A 25,917-nucleotide genomic window follows, 5' to 3' on the forward strand; every position below is an offset into this window, starting at 1 on the left:
TGACAGATAGCAGATGACAGATGACAGATGACAGATGACAGATGACAGATGACAGATGACAGATTACAGATGACAGATGACAGATGACAGATGACAGATGACAGATGACAGATGACAGATGACAGATGACAGATGACAGATGACAGATGACAGATGACAGATGACAGATGACAGATGACAGATGACAGATGACAGATGACAGATGACAGATGACAGATGACAGATGACAGATGACAGATGACAGATGACAGATGACAGATGACAGATGACAGATGACAGATGACAGATGACAGATGACAGATGACAGATGACAGATGACAGATGACAGATGACAGATGACAGATAACAGATGACAGATGACAAAAGACAGAAGACAGATGACAGATGACAGATGCCAGATGACAGATGATAGATGACAGATGACAGATGACAGGTGCCAGATGACATATGACAGATGACAGATGACAGATGACAGATGATATATGACAGATGACAGATGGCCAATGGCAGATGACAGATGACAGATGACCGATTGCAGATGACAGATGACAGGTGACAGATGACAGATGACAGATGACAGATGACAGATGACAGATGACAGATGACAGATGACAGATGACAGATGACAGATGACAGATGACAGATGACAGATGACAGATGACAGATGACAAATGACAGAAGACAGATGACAGATGACAAAAGACAGAAGACAGATGACAGATGCCAGATGACAGATGATAGATGGCAGATGACAGATGACAGATGTCAGATGACATATGACAGATGACAGATGACAGATGACAGATGATATATGACAGATGACAGATGGCCAATGGCAGATGACAGATGACAGATGACAGAAGACAGGTGACAGATGACACATGACAGATTACAGATGAGAGATGACAGATTACAGATGACAGATGACAGATGATAGATGACAGATGACGGATGACAGATGACAGATGACAGATGACAGATGACATATGGCAGATGACAGATGACACATGACAGATTACATATGACAAATGATAGATGACATATGAAAGACGACGGATGACAGATGACAGATGACAGATGACAGATGATATATGAAAGTTGACAGATGACATACGACATATGACAGATGACCGATTGCAGATGACAGATGACACATGACAGATTACAGATGAGAGATGACAGATGACAGATGACAGATGACAGATGACAGATGACAGATGACAGATGACAGATGACAGATGACAGATGACAGATGACAGATGACAGAAGACAGATGACAGATGACAGATGACAGATTACAGATGACAGATTACAGATGACAGATGACAGATGACAGATGACAGATGACAGATGACAGATGACAGATGACCGATGACCGATGACAGATGACAGATGACAGATGACAGATGATAGATGACATATGAAAGTTGACAGATGACATATGACATATGACAGATGACAGATGACAGAAGACATATGACAGATGACAGATTACAGATGACAGATGACAGATGACAAATGACAGATGATAGATGACAAATGACAGAAGACAGATGACACATGACAGATGACAGATGACAAATGACAGATGACAGATGACAGAAGACAGATGGCAGATGACAAATGACAGAGGACAGATGAGAGATGACAGATGACAGATGACAGATGACAGATGACAGATGACAGATGACAGATGACAGAAGACAGATGACAGATGACAGATGACAGATTACAGATGACAGATGACAGATGACAGATGACAGATGACAGATGACAGATGACAGATGACAGATGACAGATGACAGATGACAGATGACAGATGACAGATGACAGATGACAGATGACAGATGACAGATAACAGATGACAGATGACAGATGACAGATGACAAATGACAGATGACAGATGACAGAAGACAGATGACAGATGACAGATGACAGATTACAGATGACAGATGACAAATGACAGATGACAGATGAGAGATGACAGATGACAGATGACAGATGATAGATGACATATGAAAGTTGACAGATGACATATGACAGATGACAGATGACAGAAGACAGATGACAGATGACAGATTACAGATGACAGATGACAAGTGACAGATGACAGATGACAAATGACAGAAGACAGATGACAGATGACAGATGACAGATGACAGATGACAGATGACAAATGACAGATGACAGAAGACAGATGGCAGATGACAAATGACAGAGGACAGATGAGAGATGACAGATGACAGATGACAGATGACAGATGACAGATGACAGATGACAGATGACAGATGACAGATGACAGATTACAGATGACAGATGACAGATGACAGATGACAGATGACAGATGACAGATGACAGATGACAGAAGACAGATGACAGATGACAGATGACAGATTACAGATGACAGATGACAGATGACAGATGACAGATGACAGATGACAGATGACAGATGACAGATGACAGATGACAGATGACAGATAACAGATGACAGATGACAAATGATAGAAGACAGATGACAGATGACAGATGACAGATGATAGATGACATATGAAAGTTGACAGATGACATATGACATATGACAGATGACAGATGACAGATGACAGAAGACAGATGACAGATGACAGATGACAGATGGCAGATTACAGATGACAGATGACAAATGACAGATGACAGATGACAGATGACAGATGACACATGACAAATGACAAAGGACAAATGACAGAAGACAGATGACAGATGACAGATGACAGATGAAAGACGACAGATGACAGAAGACAGATGACAAATGACAGATGAAAGATGACAGATGACAGAAGACAGATGACAGATGACAGATGAGAGATTACAGATGACAGATGACAGATGACAGATGACAGATGACAGATGACAGATGACAGATGACAGATGACAGATGACAGCAGACAGATGACAGATGACAGATGACAGATGACAGATGATAGATGACATATGAAAGTTGACAGATGACATATGACATATGACAGATGACCGATTGCAGATGACAGATGACACGTAACAGATTACAGATGAGCGATGACAGATGACAGATGACAGATGGCAAATGACAGATGACAAATGACAGATGACAAATGACAGATGACAGGTGACAGATAACAGATGACAGATGACAAAAAACTGAAGACAAATGACAGATGACAAATGACAGAAGACAGATGACAGATGATATATGACAGATGACAGATGACAGATGACAGATGACAGATGACAGATGACAGAGAACAGATGACAGATAACAGATGAAATATGACAGATGACAGATGACAGATGACAGATAGCAGATGACAGATGACAAATGACAGAAGACAGATGACAGATGACAGATGACAGATGACAGATGACAGATGACAGATAACAGATGACAGATAACAGATGACAGATGATAAAAGACAGAAGACAGATGACAGATGACAGATGACAGATGACAGATGACAGATGACAGATGACAGATGCCAGATGACAGATGACATATGACAGATGACAGATGACATATGACAGATGACAAATGACACATGACAGATTACAGATGACAGATGATAGATGACATATGAAAGATGACAGATGACATATGACAGATGACCGATTGCAGATGACAGATGACAGGTGACAGATGACAGATGACAGATGACAGATGACAGATGACAAATGACAGATGTCAGATGACAGATGACAGATGACAGATGACAGATGACAGATGACAGATGACAGATGACAGATGACAGATGGCAGATGACAGATGACAGGTTACAGATGACAGATGACAGATGACAGATGACAGATGACAGATGATAGATGACAGATGACAGATGACAGATGACAGATGACAGATGACGGATGACAGATGACAGATGACAGATGACAGATGACAGATGACAGATGACAGATGACAGATGACAGATGACAGATGACAGATGACAGATGACAGATGACAGATGACAGATGACAGATGACAGATGACAGATGACAGATGACAGATGACAGATGTCAGATGACAGATGACAGATAACAGATGACAGATGACAAAAGACAGAAGACAGATGACAGATGACAGATGACAGATGACAGATGACAGATGACAGATGACAGATGACAGATGACAGATGACAGATTACAGATGACAGATGATAGACGACAGATGACAGATGGCAAATGACAGATGACAAAAGACAGATGACAGATGACAGAAGACAGATGACAGATGACAGATGACAGATGACATACGACAGATGACAACTGACAGAAGACAGATGACATATGACAGATGACAGATGCCTGGTGGCAGATGATAAATGATAATTGACATATGACATACGAAAAATGACAGATGACATATGACACATGACAAATGACAGATGATAGATAACATATGAAAGATGACAGATGACTGATAACACATGACAGATTACAGATGACAGATGATAGATGACATATGAAAGATGACTGATTACATATGACATATGACAGATGACACATGACAGATTACAGATGAGAGATGACAGATTACAGATGACAGATGACAGATGACAAATGACAGATGACAGATGACAGATGACGGACGACAGATGACAGATGACAGATGACAGATAACAGATGACAGATGACAGATGACAGACCACAGATGACAGATGATGGATGCCAGTTGACAGACGACATATGACAGATGACAGATGACAGACGATATATGACAGATGACAGATGGCCAATGGCAGATGACAGATGACAGATGGCAGATGACAGATGACAGATGACAGACCACAGATGACAGATGACAGATGACAGATGACAGATGACGGATGACAGATGACAGATGACAGATGACAGATGATAGATGACAGATGACAGATGACAGATGGCAAATGACAGATGAAAAATGACAGATGACAGATGACAGAAGACAGATGACAGATGACAGATGACAGATTACAGATGACAGATGACAGATGACAGATGACAGATGACGGATGACAGATGACAGATGACAGACCACAGATGACAGATGACAGATGACAGATGACAGATGACAGATGACGGATGACAGATGAAAAATGACAGAAGACAGATGATAGATGACAGATGACAGATGACAGATGGCAAATGACAGATGACAGATGACATATGACAGATGACAAATGACAGAAGACAGATGACATATGACAGATGACAGATGCCTGATTGCAGATGATAAATGATAATTGACATATGACATACGACAAATGACAGATGACATATGACACATGACAAATGACAGATGATAGATGACATATGAAAGATGATAGATGACATATGACATATAACAGATGACCAATTGCAGATGACATATGACACATGACAGATTACAGATGAGAGATGACAGATGACAGATTAAAGATGACAAATAACAGATGAAAGATGACAGATGACACATGACATATTACAGATGACAGATGATAGATGACATATAAAAGATGACAGATGACATATGACAGATGACCGATTGCAGATGACAGATGACACATGACAGATTACAGATGAAAGATGACAGATGACAGATGACAGATGACAGATGACAGATGACAGATGACAGATGACAGATGACAGATGGCAGATAACAGATGACAGATGACAGATGACAGATGACAGATGGCAGATGACAGATGGCAGATGACAGATGACAGATGACAGATGACAGATGACAGATGACAGATGACAGATGACAGATGACAGATAACAGATGACAGATGACAGATGACAGATGACAGATGACAGATGACAGATGACAGATGACGGATGACAGATAACAGATGATAGATGACAGATGACAGATGGCAAATGACAGATGACAAATGACAGATGACAGATGACATATGAAAAAAGACAGAAGACAGATGACAGATGACAGATGACAGATGACAGATGACAGATGACAGATAACAGATGACAGATGACAGATGACAGATGACAGATGACAGATGACAGATGACAGATGACAGATGACAGATGACAGATGACAGATGACAGATGACAGATAACAGATGACAGATGACAGATGACAGATGACAGATGACAGATGACAGATGACAGATGACAGATGACAGATGACAGATGACAGATGACAGATGACAGATGACAGATGACAGATAACAGATGATAGATGACAGATGACAGATGGCAAATGACAGATGACAAATGACAGATGACAGATGAGAATGACAGATGACATATGAAAAAAGACAGAAGACAGATGACAGATGACAGATGATAGATGACAGATGACAAATGACAGATGACAGATAACAGATGACAGATGACAGATGAGAGATGACAGATGACAAATGATAGAAGACAGATGACAGATGACAGATGACAGATGAGAGATGACAGATGACAGATAACAGATGATAGATAACAGATGACAGATGGCAAATGGCAGATGACAAATGACAGATGACAGATGACAAATGACAGATGACAGATGACAAATGGCAGATGACAGATGACAGATGACAGATGACAGATGACAGATGACAGATGACAGATGACAGATGACAGATGACAGATGACAGATGACAGATGACAGATAACAGATGACAGATGACAGATGAAAAAAGACAGAAGACAGATGACAGATGACAGATGACAGATGACAGATGACAGATGACAGATAACAGATGACAGATGACAGATGACAGATGACAGATGACAGATGACAGATGACAGATGACAGATGACAGATGACAGATGACAGATGACAGATGACAGATGACAGATAACAGATGACAGATGACAGATGACAGATGACAGATGACAGATGACAGATGACAGATGACAGATGACAGATGACAGATGACAGATGACAGATGATAGATGACATATAAAAGATGACAGATGACATATGACAGATGACCGATTGCAGATGACAGATGACACATGACAGATTACAGATGAAAGATGACAGATGACAGATGACAGATGACAGATGACAGATGACAGATGACAGATGACAGATGACACATGACATATTACAGATGACAGATGATAGATGACATATAAAAGATGACAGATGACATATGACAGATGACCGATTGCAGATGACAGATGACACATGACAGATTACAGATGAAAGATGACAGATGACAGATGACAGATGACAGATGACAGATGACAGATAACAGATGACAGATGACAGATGACAGATAACAGATGACAGATGACAGATGACAGATGACAGATGACAGATGACAGATGACAGATGACGGATGACAGATAACAGATGATAGATGACAGATGACAGATGGCAAATGACAGATGACAAATGACAGATGACAGATGACATATGAAAAAAGACAGAAGACAGATGACAGATGACAGATGACAGATGACAGATGACAGATGACAGATAACAGATGACAGATGACAGATGACAGATGACAGATGACAGATGACAGATGACAGATGACAGATGACAGATGACAGATGACAGATGACAGATGACAGATGACAAATAACAGATGACAGATGACAGATGACAGATGACAGATGACAGATGACAGATGACAGATGACAGATGACAGATGACAGATGACAGATAACAGATGATAGATGACAGATGACAGATGGCAAATGACAGATGACAAATGACAGATGACAGATGAGAATGACAGATGACATATGAAAAAAGACAGAAGACAGATGACAGATGACAGATGATAGATGACAGATGACAAATGACAGATGACAGATAACAGATGACAGATGACAGATGAGAGATGACAGATGACAAATGATAGAAGACAGATGACAGATGACAGATGACAGATGAGAGATGACAGATGACAGATAACAGATGATAGATAACAGATGACAGATGGCAAATGGCAGATGACAAATGACAGATGACAGATGACAAATGACAGATGACAGATGACAAATGGCAGATGACAGATGACAGATGACAGATGACAGATGACAGATGACAGATGACAGATGACAGATGACAGATGACAGATGACAGATGACAGATAACAGATGACAGATGACAGATGACAGATGACAAATGACAGAAGACAGATGACAGATGACAGATGACAGATGACAGATGACAGATGACAGATGATAGATGACATATGAAAGTTGACAGATGACAGATAACAGATGACAGATGACAGATGACAGATGACAGATGGCAGATGACAGATGGCAGATGACAGATGACAGATGACAGATAACAGATGATAGATGACAGATGGCAAATGACAGATGACAAATGACAGATGACAGATGACAAATGACAGATGACATATGAAAAAAGACAGAAGACAGATGACAGATGACAGATGACAGATAACAGATGACAGATGACAGATGACAGATAACAGATGACAGATGGCAGATGACAGATGACAGAGGGCAGACGACAGATGACAGATGACAGATGACAGATGACAGATAACAGTTGATAGATGACAGATGACAGATGACAGATGACATATGAAAGTTGACAGATGACATATGACAAATGACAGATGACATATGAAAAAAGACAGAAGACAGATGACAGGTGACAGATGACAGATGACAGATGACAGATGACCGATGGCAGATGACAGATGACAGATGACAGATGACAGATGTCATATGACAGATGACAGATGACAGATGACAAATGACAGAAGACAGATGACAGATGACAGATGACAGATGACAGATGACAGATGACAGATGATAGATGACATATGACAGATGACAGATGACAGATGACAGATGACAGATGACAGATGACAGATAACAGATGATAGATGACAGATGACAGGTGGCAAATGACAGATGACAAATGACAGATGACAGATGAGAATGACAGATGACATATGAAAAAAGACAGAAGACAGATGACAGATGACAGATGACAGATGTCATATGACAGATGACAGATGACAGATGACAAATGACAGAAGACAGATGACAGATGACAAATGACAGATGACAGATAACAGATGACAGATGACAGATGAGAGATGACAGATGACAAATGATAGAAGACAGATGACAGATGACAGATGACAGATGACAGATGACAAATGATAGAAGACAGATGACAGATGACAGATGAGAGATGACAGATGACAGATAACAGATGATAGATAACAGATGACAGATGGCAAATGGCAGATGACAGATGACAGATGACAGATGACAGATGTCATATGACAGATGACAGATGACAGATGACAAATGACAGAAGACAGATGACAGATGACAGATGACAGATGACAGATGACAGATGATAGATGACATATGAAAGTTGACAGATGACATATGACAAATGACAGATGACCGATTGCAGATGACAGATGACACATGACAGATTACAGATGAGAGATGACAGATGACAGATGACAGATGACAGATGACAGATGACAGATGACAGATGACAGATGACAGATAACAGATGACAGATGACAGATGACAGATGGCAGATGACAGATGGCAGATGACAGATGACAGATGACAGATGACAGATAACAGATGATAGATGACAGATGACAGATGGCAAATGACAGATGACAAATGACAAATGACAGATGACATATGAAAAAAGACAGAAGACAGATGACAGATGACAGATGACAGATAACAGATGACAGATGACAGATGACAGATAACAGATGACAGATGGCAGATGACAGATGACAGAGGGCAGACGACAGATGACAGATGACAGATGACAGATGACAGATAACAGTTGATAGATGACAGATGACAGATGGCAAATGACAGATGACAAATGACAGATGACAGTTGACAAATGACAGATGACATATGAAAAAAGACAGAAGACAGATGACAGATGACAGAAGACAGATGACAGATGACAGATGACAGATGACAGATGACAGGTGACAGATGACAGATGACAGATGACAGATGGCAGATGACAGATGATAGATGACAGATGACAGATGACAGATGACAGATGACAGATGACAGATGACAGATGACAGATGACAGATGACAGATGACAGATGACAGATGACAGATGACAGATGACAGATGACAGATGACAGATGACAGATGACAGATGACAGATGACAGATGACAGATGACAGATGACAGATGACAGATGACAAATGACAGATGATAGATGACAGATGACAGATGACAGATGACAAAAGACAGAAGGCAGATGACAGATGACAGATGACAGATGACAGATGACAGATGACAGATGACAGATGACAGATGACAGATGACAGATAACAGATGACAGATGACAGATGACAGATAACAGATGACAGATGGCAGATGACAGAGGGCAGACGACAGATGACAGATGACAGATGACAGATCACAGATAACAGTTGATAGATGACAGATGACAGATGGCAAATGACAGATGACAAATGACAGATGACAGTTGACAAATGACAGATGACATATGAAAAAAGACAGAAGACAGATGACAGATGACAGAAGACAGATGACAGATGACAGATGACAGATGACAGATGACAGATGACAGATGATAGATGACAGATGACAGATGACAGATGACAGATGACAGATGACAGATGACAGATGACAGATGACAGATGACAGATGACAGATGACAGATGACAGATAACAGATGATAGATGACAGATGACAGATGGCAAATGACAGATGACAAATGACAAATGACAGATGACATATGAAAAAAGACAGAAGACAGAAGACAGATGACAGATGACAGATGACAGATGACAGATAACAGATGACAGATGACAGATAACAGATGACAGATGGCAGATGACAGATGACAGAGGGCAGACGACAGATGACAGAGGGCAGACGACAGATGACAGATGACAGATGACAGATGACAGATAACAGTTGATAGATGACAGATGACAGATGACAGATGACAGATGACATATGAAAGTTGACAGATGACATATGACAAATGACAGATGACATATGAAAAAAGACAGAAGACAGATGACAGATGACAGATGACAGATGACAGATGACAGATGACAGATGACAGAGGGCAGACGACAGATGACAGATGACAGATGACAGATGACAGATAACAGTTGATAGATGACAGATGACAGATGACAGATGACAGATGACATATGAAAGTTGACAGATGACATATGACAAATGACAGATGACATATGAAAAAAGACAGAAGACAGATGACAGATGACAGGTGACAGATGACAGATGACAGATGACAGATGACCGATGGCAGATGACAGATGACAGATGACAGATGACAGATGTCATATGACAGATGACAGATGACAGATGACAAATGACAGAAGACAGATGACAGATGACAGATGACAGATGACAGATGACAGATGACAGATGATAGATGACATATGACAGATGACAGATGACAGATGACAGATGACAGATGACAGATGACAGATAACAGATGATAGATGACAGATGACAGGTGGCAAATGACAGATGACAAATGACAGATGACAGATGAGAATGACAGATGACATATGAAAAAAGACAGAAGACAGATGACAGATGACAGATGACAGATGACAGATGACAAATGACAGATGACAGATAACAGATGACAGATGACAGATGAGAGATGACAGATGACAAATGATAGAAGACAGATGACAGATGACAGATGACAGATGACAGATGACAAATGATAGAAGACAGATGACAGATGACAGATGAGAGATGACAGATGACAGATAACAGATGATAGATAACAGATGACAGATGGCAAATGGCAGATGACAGATGACAGATGACAGATGACAGATGTCATATGACAGATGACAGATGACAGATGACAAATGACAGAAGACAGATGACAGATGACAGATGACAGATGACAGATGACAGATGATAGATGACATATGAAAGTTGACAGATGACATATGACAAATGACAGATGACCGATTGCAGATGACAGATGACACATGACAGATTACAGATGAGAGATGACAGATGACAGATGACAGATGACAGATGACAGATGACAGATGACAGATGACAGATAACAGATGACAGATGACAGATGACAGATGGCAGATGACAGATGGCAGATGACAGATGACAGATGACAGATGACAGATAACAGATGATAGATGACAGATGACAGATGGCAAATGACAGATGACAAATGACAAATGACAGATGACATATGAAAAAAGACAGAAGACAGATGACAGATGACAGATGACAGATAACAGATGACAGATGACAGATGACAGATAACAGATGACAGATGGCAGATGACAGATGACAGAGGGCAGACGACAGATGACAGATGACAGATGACAGATGACAGATAACAGTTGATAGATGACAGATGACAGATGGCAAATGACAGATGACAAATGACAGATGACAGTTGACAAATGACAGATGACATATGAAAAAAGACAGAAGACAGATGACAGATGACAGAAGACAGATGACAGATGACAGATGACAGATGACAGATGACAGGTGACAGATGACAGATGACAGATGACAGATGGCAGATGACAGATGATAGATGACAGATGACAGATGACAGATGACAGATGACAGATGACAGATGACAGATGACAGATGACAGATGACAGATGACAGATGACAGATGACAGATGACAGATGACAGATGACAGATGACAGATGACAGATGACAGATGACAGATGACAGATGACAGATGACAGATGACAGATGACAGATGACAGATGACAGATGACAGATGACAAATGACAGATGATAGATGACAGATGACAGATGACAGATGACAAAAGACAGAAGGCAGATGACAGATGACAGATGACAGATGACAGATGACAGATGACAGATGACAGATGACAGATGACAGATGACAGATGACAGATGACAGATAACAGATGACAGATGACAGATGACAGATAACAGATGACAGATGGCAGATGACAGATGACAGAGGGCAGACGACAGATGACAGATGACAGATGACAGATCACAGATAACAGTTGATAGATGACAGATGACAGATGGCAAATGACAGATGACAAATGACAGATGACAGTTGACAAATGACAGATGACATATGAAAAAAGACAGAAGACAGATGACAGATGACAGAAGACAGATGACAGATGACAGATGACAGATGACAGATGACAGATGACAGATGATAGATGACAGATGACAGATGACAGATGACAGATGACAGATGACAGATGACAGATGACAGATGACAGATGACAGATGACAGATGACAGATAACAGATGATAGATGACAGATGACAGATGGCAAATGACAGATGACAAATGACAAATGACAGATGACATATGAAAAAAGACAGAAGACAGAAGACAGATGACAGATGACAGATGACAGATGACAGATAACAGATGACAGATGGCAGATGACAGATGACAGAGGGCAGACGACAGATGACAGATGACAGATGACAGATGACAGATGACAGATAACAGTTGATAGATGACAGATGACAGATGGCAAATGACAGATGACAAATGACAGATGACAGTTGACAAATGACAGATGACATATGACAAATGGCAGATGACAGATGACAGATGACAGATGACAGATGACAGATGACAGGTGACAGATGACAGATGACAGATGACAGATGACAGATGACAGATGACAGATAACAGATGACAGATGACAGATGACAGATGACAGATGACAAATGACAGAAGACAGATGACAGATGACAGATGACAGATGACAGATGACAGATGACAGATGATAGATGACATATGAAAGTTGACAGATGACAGATAACAGATGACAGATGACAGATGACAGATGGCAGATGACGGATGGCAGATGACAGATGACAGATGACAGATAACAGATGATAGATGACAGATGGCAAATGACAGATGACAAATGACAGATGACAGATGACAAATGACAGATGACATATGAAAAAAGACAGAAGACAGATGACAGATGACAGATGACAGATAACAGATGACAGATGACAGATGACAGATGACAGATAACAGATGACAGATGGCAGATGACAGATGACAGAGGGCAGACGACAGATGACAGATGACAGATGACAGATGACAGATAACAGTTGATAGATGACAGATGACAGATGACAGATGACAGATGACATATGAAAGTTGACAGATGACATATGACAAATGACAGATGACATATGAAAAAAGACAGAAGACAGATGACAGATGACAGGTGACAGATGACAGATGACAGATGACAGATGACCGATGGCAGATGACAGATGACAGATGACAGATGACAGATGTCATATGACAGATGACAGATGACAGATGACAAATGACAGAAGACAGATGACAGATGACAGATGACAGATGATGGATGACAGATGACAGATGATAGATGACATATGACAGATGACAGATGACAGATGACAGATGACAGATGACAGATGACAGATAACAGATGATAGATGACAGATGAGAGATGGCAAATGACAGATGACAAATGACAGATGACAGATGAGAATGACAGATGACATATGAAAAAAGACAGAAGACAGATGACAGATGACAGATGACAGATGACAGATGACAAATGACAGATGACAGATAACAGATGACAGATGACAGATGAGAGATGACAGATGACAAATGATAGAAGACAGATGACAGATGACAGATGACAGATGACAGATGACAAATGATAGAAGACAGATGACAGATGACAGATGAGAGATGACAGATGACAGATAACAGATGATAGATAACAGACGACAGATGGCAAATGGCAGATGACAGATGACAGATGACAGATGACAGATGTCATATGACAGATGACAGATGACAGATGACAAATGACAGAAGACAGATGACAGATGACAGATGACAGATGACAGATGACAGATGATAGATGACATTTGAAAGTTGACAGATGAGAGATGACAGATGACAGATAACAGATGATAGATAACAGATGACAGATGACAGATGAGAGATGACAGATGACAAATGATAGAAGACAGATGACAGATGACAGATGACAGATGACAGATGACAAATGATAGAAGACAGATGACAGATGACAGATGAGAGATGACAGATGACAGATAACAGATGATAGATAACAGATGACAGATGGCAAATGGCAGATGACAGATGACAGATGACAGATGACAGATGTCATATGACAGATGACAGATGACAGATGACAAATGACAGAAGACAGATGACAGATGACAGATGACAGATGACAGATGTCATATGACAGATGACAGATGACAGATGACAAATGACAGAAGACAGATGACAGATGACAGATGACAGATAACAGATGATAGATAACAGATGACAGATGGCAAATGGCAGATGACAGATGACCGATTGCAGATGACAGATGACACATGACAGATTACAGATGAGAGATGACAGATGACAGATGACAGATGACAGATGACAGATGACAGATGACAGATGACAGATGACAGATAACAGATGACAGATGACAGATGACAGATGGCAGATGACAGATGGCAGATGACAGATGACAGATGACAGATGACAGATAACAGATGATAGATGACAGATGACAGATGGCAAATGACAGATGACAAATGACAAATGACAGATGACATATGAAAAAAGACAGAAGACAGATGACAGATGACAGATGACAGATAACAGATGACAGATGACAGATGACAGATAACAGATGACAGATGGCAGATGACAGATGACAGAGGGCAGACGACAGATGACAGATGACAGATGACAGATGACAGATAACAGTTGATAGATGACAGATGACAGATGGCAAATGACAGATGACAAATGACAGATGACAGTTGACAAATGACAGATGACATATAAAAAAAGACAGAAGACAGATGACAGATGACAGAAGACAGATGACAGATGACAGATGACAGATGACAGATGACAGGTGACAGATGACAGATGACAGATGACAGATGGCAGATGACAGATGATAGATGACAGATGACAGATGACAGATGACAGATGACAGATGACAGATGACAGATGACAGATGACAGATGACAGATGACAGATGACAGATGACAGATGACAGATGACAGATGACAGATGACAGATGACAGATGACAGATGACAGATGACAGATGACAGATGACAGATGACAAATGACAGATGATAGATGACAGATGACAGATGACAGATGACAAAAGACAGAAGGCAGATGACAGATGACAGATGACAGATGACAGATGACAGATGACAGATGACAGATGACAGATGACAGATGACAGATGACAGATAACAGATGACAGATGACAGATGACAGATGACAGATGACAGATGGCAGATGACAGATGGCAGATGACAGATGACAGATGACAGATGACAGATAACAGATGATAGATGACAGATGACAGATGGCAAATGACAGATGACAAATGACAAATGACAGATGACATATGAAAAAAGACAGAAGACAGATGACAGATGACAGATGACAGATAACAGATGACAGATGACAGATGACAGATGACAGATGGCAGATGACAGATGATAGATGACAGATGACAGATGACAGATGACAGATGACAGATGACAGATGACAGATGACAGATGACAGATGACAGATGACAGATGACAGATGACAGATGACAGATGACAGATGACAGATGACAGATGACAGATGACAGATGACAGATGACAGATGACAGATGACAAATGACAGATGATAGATGACAGATCGCAGATGACAGATGACAGATGACAGATGACAGATAACAGATGATAGATGACAGATGACAGATGGCAAATGACAGATGACAAATGACAGATGACAGATGACAAATGACAGATGACATATGAAAAAAGACAGAAGACAGATGACAGATGACAGATGACAGATAACAGATGACAGATGACAGATGACAGATAACAGATGACAGATGGCAGATGACAGATGACAGAGGGCAGACGACAGATGACAGATGACAGATGACAGATGACAGATAACAGATGCCTGATGGCAGATGATAAATGATAATTGACATATGACATACGAAAAATGACAGATGACATATGACACATGACAAATGACAGATGATAGATAACATATGAAAGATGACAGATGACTGATGACACATGACAGATTACAGATGACAGATAACAGATGACAGATAACAGATGATAGATGACAAATGACAGAATACAGATGACAGATGACAGATGAGAGATGACAGATGACAGATGACAGATGACAGAAGACAGATAACAGATGATAGTTGACAGATGACAGATGGCAAATGAAAGATGACAAATGACATATGACAAATGACAGATGACAGATGACAGATGACAGATGGCAGATGACAGATGGCAGATGACAGATGACAGATGGCAGACGACAGATGACAGATGACAGATGACCGATAACAGATGATAGATGACAGATGGCAAATGACAGATGACAAATGACAGATGACAGATGACATATGACAGATGACAGAAGACAGATGACAGATGACAGATGACAGATGACAGATGACAGGTGACAGATGACAGATGACAGATGACAGATGGCAGATGATAGATGACAGATGACAGATGACAGATGACATATGACAGATGACAAATGACAGAAGACAGATGACATATGACAGATGACAGATGCCTGATGGCAGATGATAAATGATAATTGACATATGACATACGAAAAATGACAGATGACATATGACACATGACAAATGACAGATGATAGATAACATATGAAAGATGACAGATGACTGATGACACATGACAGATTACAGATGACAGATAACAGATGACAGATAACAGATGATAGATGACAAATGACAGAATACAGATGACAGATGACAGATGAGAGATGACAGATGACAGATGACAGATGACAGAAGACAGATAACAGATGATAGTTGACAGATGACAGATGGCAAATGAAAGATGACAAATGACATATGACAAATGACAGATGACAGATGACAGATGACAGATGGCAGATGACAGATGGCAGATGACAGATGGCAGATGACAGATGACAGATGGCAGACGACAGATGACAGATGACAGATGACCGATAACAGATGATAGATGACAGATGGCAAATGACAGATGACAAATGACAGATGACAGATGACAAATGACAGATGACATATGAAAAAAGACAGAAGACAGATGACAGATGACAGAGACAGATGACAGATGACAGATGACAGATGACAGATGACACATGACAGATTACAGATGACAGATGGCAAATGACAGATGGCAGATGACAGATGACAGATGACAGATGACAGATGACATATGACAGAAGACAGATGAGAGATGACAGATTACAGATGACAGATGACAGATGACAGATGACAGATGACAGATGACACATGACAGATTACAGATGACAGATGGCAAATGACAGATGGCAGATGACAGATGACAGATGACAGATGACAGATGACATATGACAGATGACAGATAACAGATGATAGATGACAGATGACAGATGGAAAATGACAGATGACAAATGACAGATGACAGATGACAAATGACAGATGACATATGAAAAAAGACAGAAGACAGATGACAGATGACAGATGACAGATGACAGATGACAGATGAAAGATAACAGATGACAGATGACCGATGACAGATGACAAATGACAGATGACAGATTACAGATGACAGATAACAGATGACAGATGACAAATGACAGAAGACAGATGACAGATGACAGATGACAGATGACAGATAACAGATGATAGATGACAGATGACAGATGGCAAATGACAGATGACAAATGACAGATGACAGATGACAAATGACAGATGACAGATGACAGATGGCAGATGACAGATGGCAGATGACAGATGACAGATGACAGATAACAGAAGATAGATGACAGATGACAGATGGAAAATGACAGATGACAAATGACAGATGACAGATGACAAATGACAGATGACATATGAAAAAAGACAGAAGGCAGATGACAGATGACAGATGACAGATGACAGATGACAGATGACAGATGACCGATGACAGATAAAAGATGACAGATGACCGATGACAGATGACAAATGACAGATGACAGATAACAGATGATAGATGACAGATGGAAAATGACAGATGACAAATGACAGATGACAAATGACAGATGACAGATGACAGATGACAGATGACAGATGACAGATGACAGATAACAGATGATAGATGACAGATGACAGATGGCAAATGACAGATGACAAATGACAGATGACAGATGACAAATGACAGATGACAGATGACAGATGACAGATGACAGATAACAGATGACAGATGACAAATCACAGAAGACAGATGACAGATGACAGATGACAGATGACAGATGACAGATGACAGATGAGAGATGACAGATAACAGATGATAGATGACAGATGACAGATGACAGATGACAGATGACAGATGACAGATGACAGATGACAGATGACAGATGACAGATGACAGATGACAGATGACAGATGACAGATGACAGATGACAGATGACAGATAACAGATGGCAGATGACCGATGACAGATGACAAATGACAGATGACAGATTACAGATGACAGATAACAGATGACAGATGACAAATGACAGAAGACAGATGACAGATGACAGATGACAGATGACAGATGACAGATGACAGATGACAGATGACAGATGACAGATAACAGATGATAGATGACAGATGACAGATGGCAAATGACAGATGACAAATGACAGATGACAGATGACAGATGACAGATGACAGATGACAGATGACAGATGACAGATGACAGATGGAAAATGACAGATGACAAATGACAGATGACAGATGACAAATGACAGATGACATATGAAAAAAGACAGATGACAGATGACAGATAACAGATGACAGATGACAGATGACACATGACAGATGACAGATGACAGATGACAGATGACAGATAACAGATGGCAGATGACCGATGACAGATGACAAATGACAGATGACAGATTACAGATGACAGATAACAGATGACAGATGACAAATGACAGAAGACAGATGACAGATGACAGATGACAGATGACAGATGACAGATGACAGATGACAGATGACAGATGACAGATAACAGATGATAGATGACAGATGACAGATGGCAAATGACAGATGACAAATGACAGATGACAGATGACAAATGACAGATGACAGATGACAGATGACAGATAACAGATGACAGATGACAAATCACAGAAGACAGATGACAGATGACAGATGACAGATGACAGATGACAGATGACAGATGAGAGATGACAGATAACAGATGATAGATGACAGATGACAGATGACAGATGACAGATGACAGATGACAGATGACAGATGACAGATGACAGATGACAGATGACAGATGACAGATGACAGATGACAGATGACAGATGACAGATGACAGATGACAGATGACAGATGACAGATGACAGATGACAGATGACAGATGACAGATGACAGATGACAGATGACAGATGACAGATGACAGATGACAGATGACAGATGACAGATGACAGATGACAGATGACAGATGACAGATGACAGATGACAGATGACAGATGACAGATGACAGATGACAGATGACAGATGACAGATGACAGATGACAGATGACAGATGACAGATGACAGATGACAGATGACAGATGACAGATGACAGATGACAGATGACAGATGACAGATGACAGATGACAGATGACAGATGACAGATGACAGATGACAGATGACAGATGACAGATAACAGTTGACAGATGACAAAAGACAGAAGACAGATGACAGATGACAGATGCCAGATGACAGATGATAGATGACAGATGACAGATGACAGATGCCAGATGACATATGACAGATGACAGATGACAGATGACAGGTGATATATGACAGATGACAGATGGCCAATGGCAGATGACAGATGACAGATGTCAGATGACAGATGACAGATGACAGATGACACATGACAGATTACAGATGAGAGGTGACAGATGACAGATGACAGATGACAGATGATAGATGACAGATGACGGATGACAGATGACAGATGACAGATGACAGATGACAGATGACAGATGACAGATGACAGATAACAGATGACAGATGACAAAAGACAGAAGACAGATGACAGATGACAGATGACAGATGACAGATGACAGATGACAGATAACAGATGATAGATGACAGATGACAGATGGCAAATGACAGATGACAAATGACAGATGACAGATGACAAATGACAGATGACATATGAAAAAAGACAGAAGACAGATGACAGATGACAGATGACAGATAACAGATGACAGATGACAGATGACAGATAACAGATGACAGATGGCAGATGACAGATGACAGAGGGCAGACGACAGATGACAGATGACAGATGACAGATGACAGATAACAGTTGATAGATGACAGATGGCAGATGGCAAATGACAGATGACAAATGACAGATGACAGTTGACAAATGACAGATGACATATGAAAAAAGACAGAAGACAGATGACAGATGACAGAAGACAGATGACAGATGACAGATGACAGATGACAGATGACAGGTGACAGATGACAGATGACAGATGACAGATGGCAGATGATAGATGACAGATGACAGATGACAGATGACATATGACAGATGACAAATGACAGAAGACAGATGACATATGACAGATGACAGATGCCTGATGGCAGATGATAAATGATAATTGACATATGACATACGAAAAATGACAGATGACATATGACACATGACAAATGACAGATGATAGATAACATATGAAAGATGACAGATGACTGATGACACATGACAGATTACAGATGACAGATAACAGATGACAGATAACAGATGATAGATGACAAATGACAGAATACAGATGACAGATGACAGATGAGAGATGACAGATGACAGATGACAGATGACAGAAGACAGATAACAGATGATAGTTGACAGATGACAGATGGCAAATGAAAGATGACAAATGACATATGACAAATGACAGATGACAGATGACAGATGACAGATGGCAGATGACAGATGGCAGATGACAGATGACAGATGGCAGACGACAGATGACAGATGACAGATGACCGATAACAGATGATAGATGACAGATGGCAAATGACAGATGACAAATGACAGATGACAGATGACAAATGACAGATGACATATGAAAAAAGACAGAAGACAGATGACAGATGACAGAGACAGATGACAGATGACAGATGACAGATGACAGATGACACATGACAGATTACAGATGACAGATGGCAAATGACAGATGGCAGATGACAGATGACAGATGACAGATGACAGATGACATATGACAGAAGACAGATGAGAGATGACAGATTACAGATGACAGATGACAGATGACAGATGACAGATGACAGATGACACATGACAGATTACAGATGACAGATGGCAAATGACAGATGGCAGATGACAGATGACAGATGACAGATGACAGATGACATATGACAGATGACAGATAACAGATGATAGATGACAGATGACAGATGGAAAATGACAGATGACAAATGACAGATGACAGATGACAATTGACAGATGACATATGAGAAAAGACAGAAGACAGATGACAGATGACAGATGACAGATGACAGATGACAGATGAAAGATAACAGATGACAGATGACCGATGACAGATGACAAATGACAGATGACAGATTACAGATGACAGATAACAGATGACAGATGACAAATGACAGAAGACAGATGACAGATGACAGATGACAGATGACAGATAACAGATGATAGATGACAGATGACAGATGGCAAATGACAGATGACAAATGACAGATGACAGATGACAAATGACAGATGACAGATGACAGATGGCAGATGACAGATGGCAGATGACAGATGACAGATGACAGATAACAGAAGATAGATGACAGATGACAGATGGAAAATGACAGATGACAAATGACAGATGACAGATGACAAATGACAGATGACATATGAAAAAAGACAGAAGACAGATGACAGATGACAGATGACAGATGACAGATGACAGATGACCGATGACAGATAAAAGATGACAGATGACCGATGACAGATGACAAATGACAGATGACAGATAACAGATGATAGATGACAGATGACAGATGGAAAATGACAGATGACAAATGACAGATGACAAATGACAGATGACATATGAAAAAAGACAGAAGACAGATGACAGATGACAGATGACAGATGACAGATGACAGATGACAGATGACAGATAACAGATGACAGATGACAGATGACACATGACAGATGACAGATGACAGATGACAGATGACAGATGACAGATAACAGATGGCAGATGACCGATGACAGATGACAAATGACAGATGACAGATTACAGATGACAGATAACAGATGACAGATGACAAATGACAGAAGACAGATGACAGATGACAGATGACAGATGACAGATGACAGATGACAGATGACAGATGACAGATGACAGATAACAGATGATAGATGACAGATGACAGATGGCAAATGACAGATGACAAATGACAGATGACAGATGACAAATGACAGATGACAGATGACAGATGACAGATAACAGATGACAGATGACAAATCACAGAAGACAGATGACAGATGACAGATGACAGATGACAGATGACAGATGACAGATGACAGATGACAGATGAGAGATGACAGATAACAGATGATAGATGACAGATGACAGATGACAGATGACAGATGACAGATGACAGATGACAGATGACAGATGACAGATGACAGATGACAGATGACAGATGACAGATGACAGATGACAGATGACAGATGACAGATGACAGATGACAGATGACAGATGACAGATGACAGATGACAGATGACAGATGACAGATGACAGATGACAGATGACAGATGACAGATAACAGATGACAGATGACAGATGACAGATGACAGATGACAGATGACAGATGACAGATGACAGATGACAGATGACAGATGACAGATGACAGATGACAGATGACAGATGACAGATGACAGATGACAGATGACAGATGACAGATGACAGACAACAGATGACAGATGACAGATGACAGATGACAGATGACAGATGACAGATGACAGATGACAGATGACAGATGACAGATGACAGATGACAGATGACAGATGACAGATGACAGATGACAGATGACAGATAACAGATGACAGATGACAGATGACAGATGACAGATGACAGATGACAGATGACAGATGACAGATGACAGATGACAGATGACAGATGACAGATGATAGATGACAGATGCCGGATGACAGATGACAGATGACAGATGACAGATGACAGATGACAGACAACAGATGACAGATGACAGATGACAGATGACAGATGAAAGATAACAGATGACAGATGACAGATGACAGATGACAAATGACAAATGACAGAAGACAGATGACAGATGACAGATGACAGATGACAAATGACAGATGACAGATGACAGATGACAGATAACAGATGATAGATGACAGATGACAGATGGCAAATGACAGATGACAAATGACAGATGACAGATGACAAATGACAGATGACAGATGACAGATGACAGATAACAGATGACAGATGACAAATGACAGAAGACAGATGACAGATGACAGATGACAGATGACAGATGACAGATGAGAGATGACAGATAACAGATGATAGAGGACAGATGACAGATGACAGATGACAGATGACAGATGACAGATGACAGATGACAGATGACAGATGACAGATGACAGATGACAGATGACAGATGACAGATGACAGATGACAGATGACAGATGACAGATGACAGATGACAGATGACAGATGACAGATGACAGATAACAGATGACAGATGACAGATGACAGATGACAGATGACAGATGACAGATGACAGATGACAGATGACAGATGACAGATGACAGATGACAGATGACAGATGACAGATGACAGATGACAGATGACAGATGACAGATGACAGATGACAGATGACAGATGACAGATGACAGATGACAGATAACAGATGACAGATGACAAAAGACAGAAGACAGATGACAGATGACAGATGCCAGATGACAGATGATAGATGACAGATGACAGATGACAGATGCCAGATGACATATGACAGATGACAGATGACAGATGACAGGTGATATATGACAGATGACAGATGGCCAATGGCAGATGACAGATGACAGATGTCAGATGACAGATGACAGATGACACATGACAGATTACAGATGAGAGGTAACAGATGACAGATGACAGATGACAGATGATAGATGACAGATGACGGATGACAGATGACAGATGACAGATGACAGATGACAGATGACAGATGACAGATGACAGACCACAGATGACAGATGACAGATGACAGATGACAGATGAAAGATAACAGATGACAGATGACAGATGACAGATGAAAGATAACAGATGACAGATGACAGATGACAGATGACAAATGACAGAAGACAGATGACAGATGACAGATGACAGATGACAGATGGCAGATGACAGATGGCAGATGACAGATGACAGAGGACAGATGACAGATGACAGATGACAGATGACAGATGACAGATGACAGATGACAGATGATAGATGACAGATGACAGATAGCAAATGACAGGTGACAAATGACAGATGACATATGACAGATAACAGATGACAGATGACAGATGACAGATGACAGATGACAGATGACAGATGACAGATGACAGATGACAGATGACAGATGACAGATGACAGATGACAGATGACAGATGACAGATGACAGATGACAGATGACAGATGACAGATGAAAGATAACAGATGACAGATGACAGATGACAGATGACAGATGACAGATGACAAATGACAGAAGACAGATGACAGATGAACGATGACAGATGGCAGATGACAGATGGCAGATGACAGATGACAGAGGACAGATGACAGATGA

Source organism: Condylostylus longicornis, unplaced genomic scaffold (assembly GCF_029603195.1).
Source record: "Condylostylus longicornis isolate FDR11 unplaced genomic scaffold, ASM2960319v2 ptg000220l, whole genome shotgun sequence".
Taxonomy (NCBI): Eukaryota; Metazoa; Arthropoda; class Insecta; order Diptera; family Dolichopodidae; genus Condylostylus; species Condylostylus longicornis.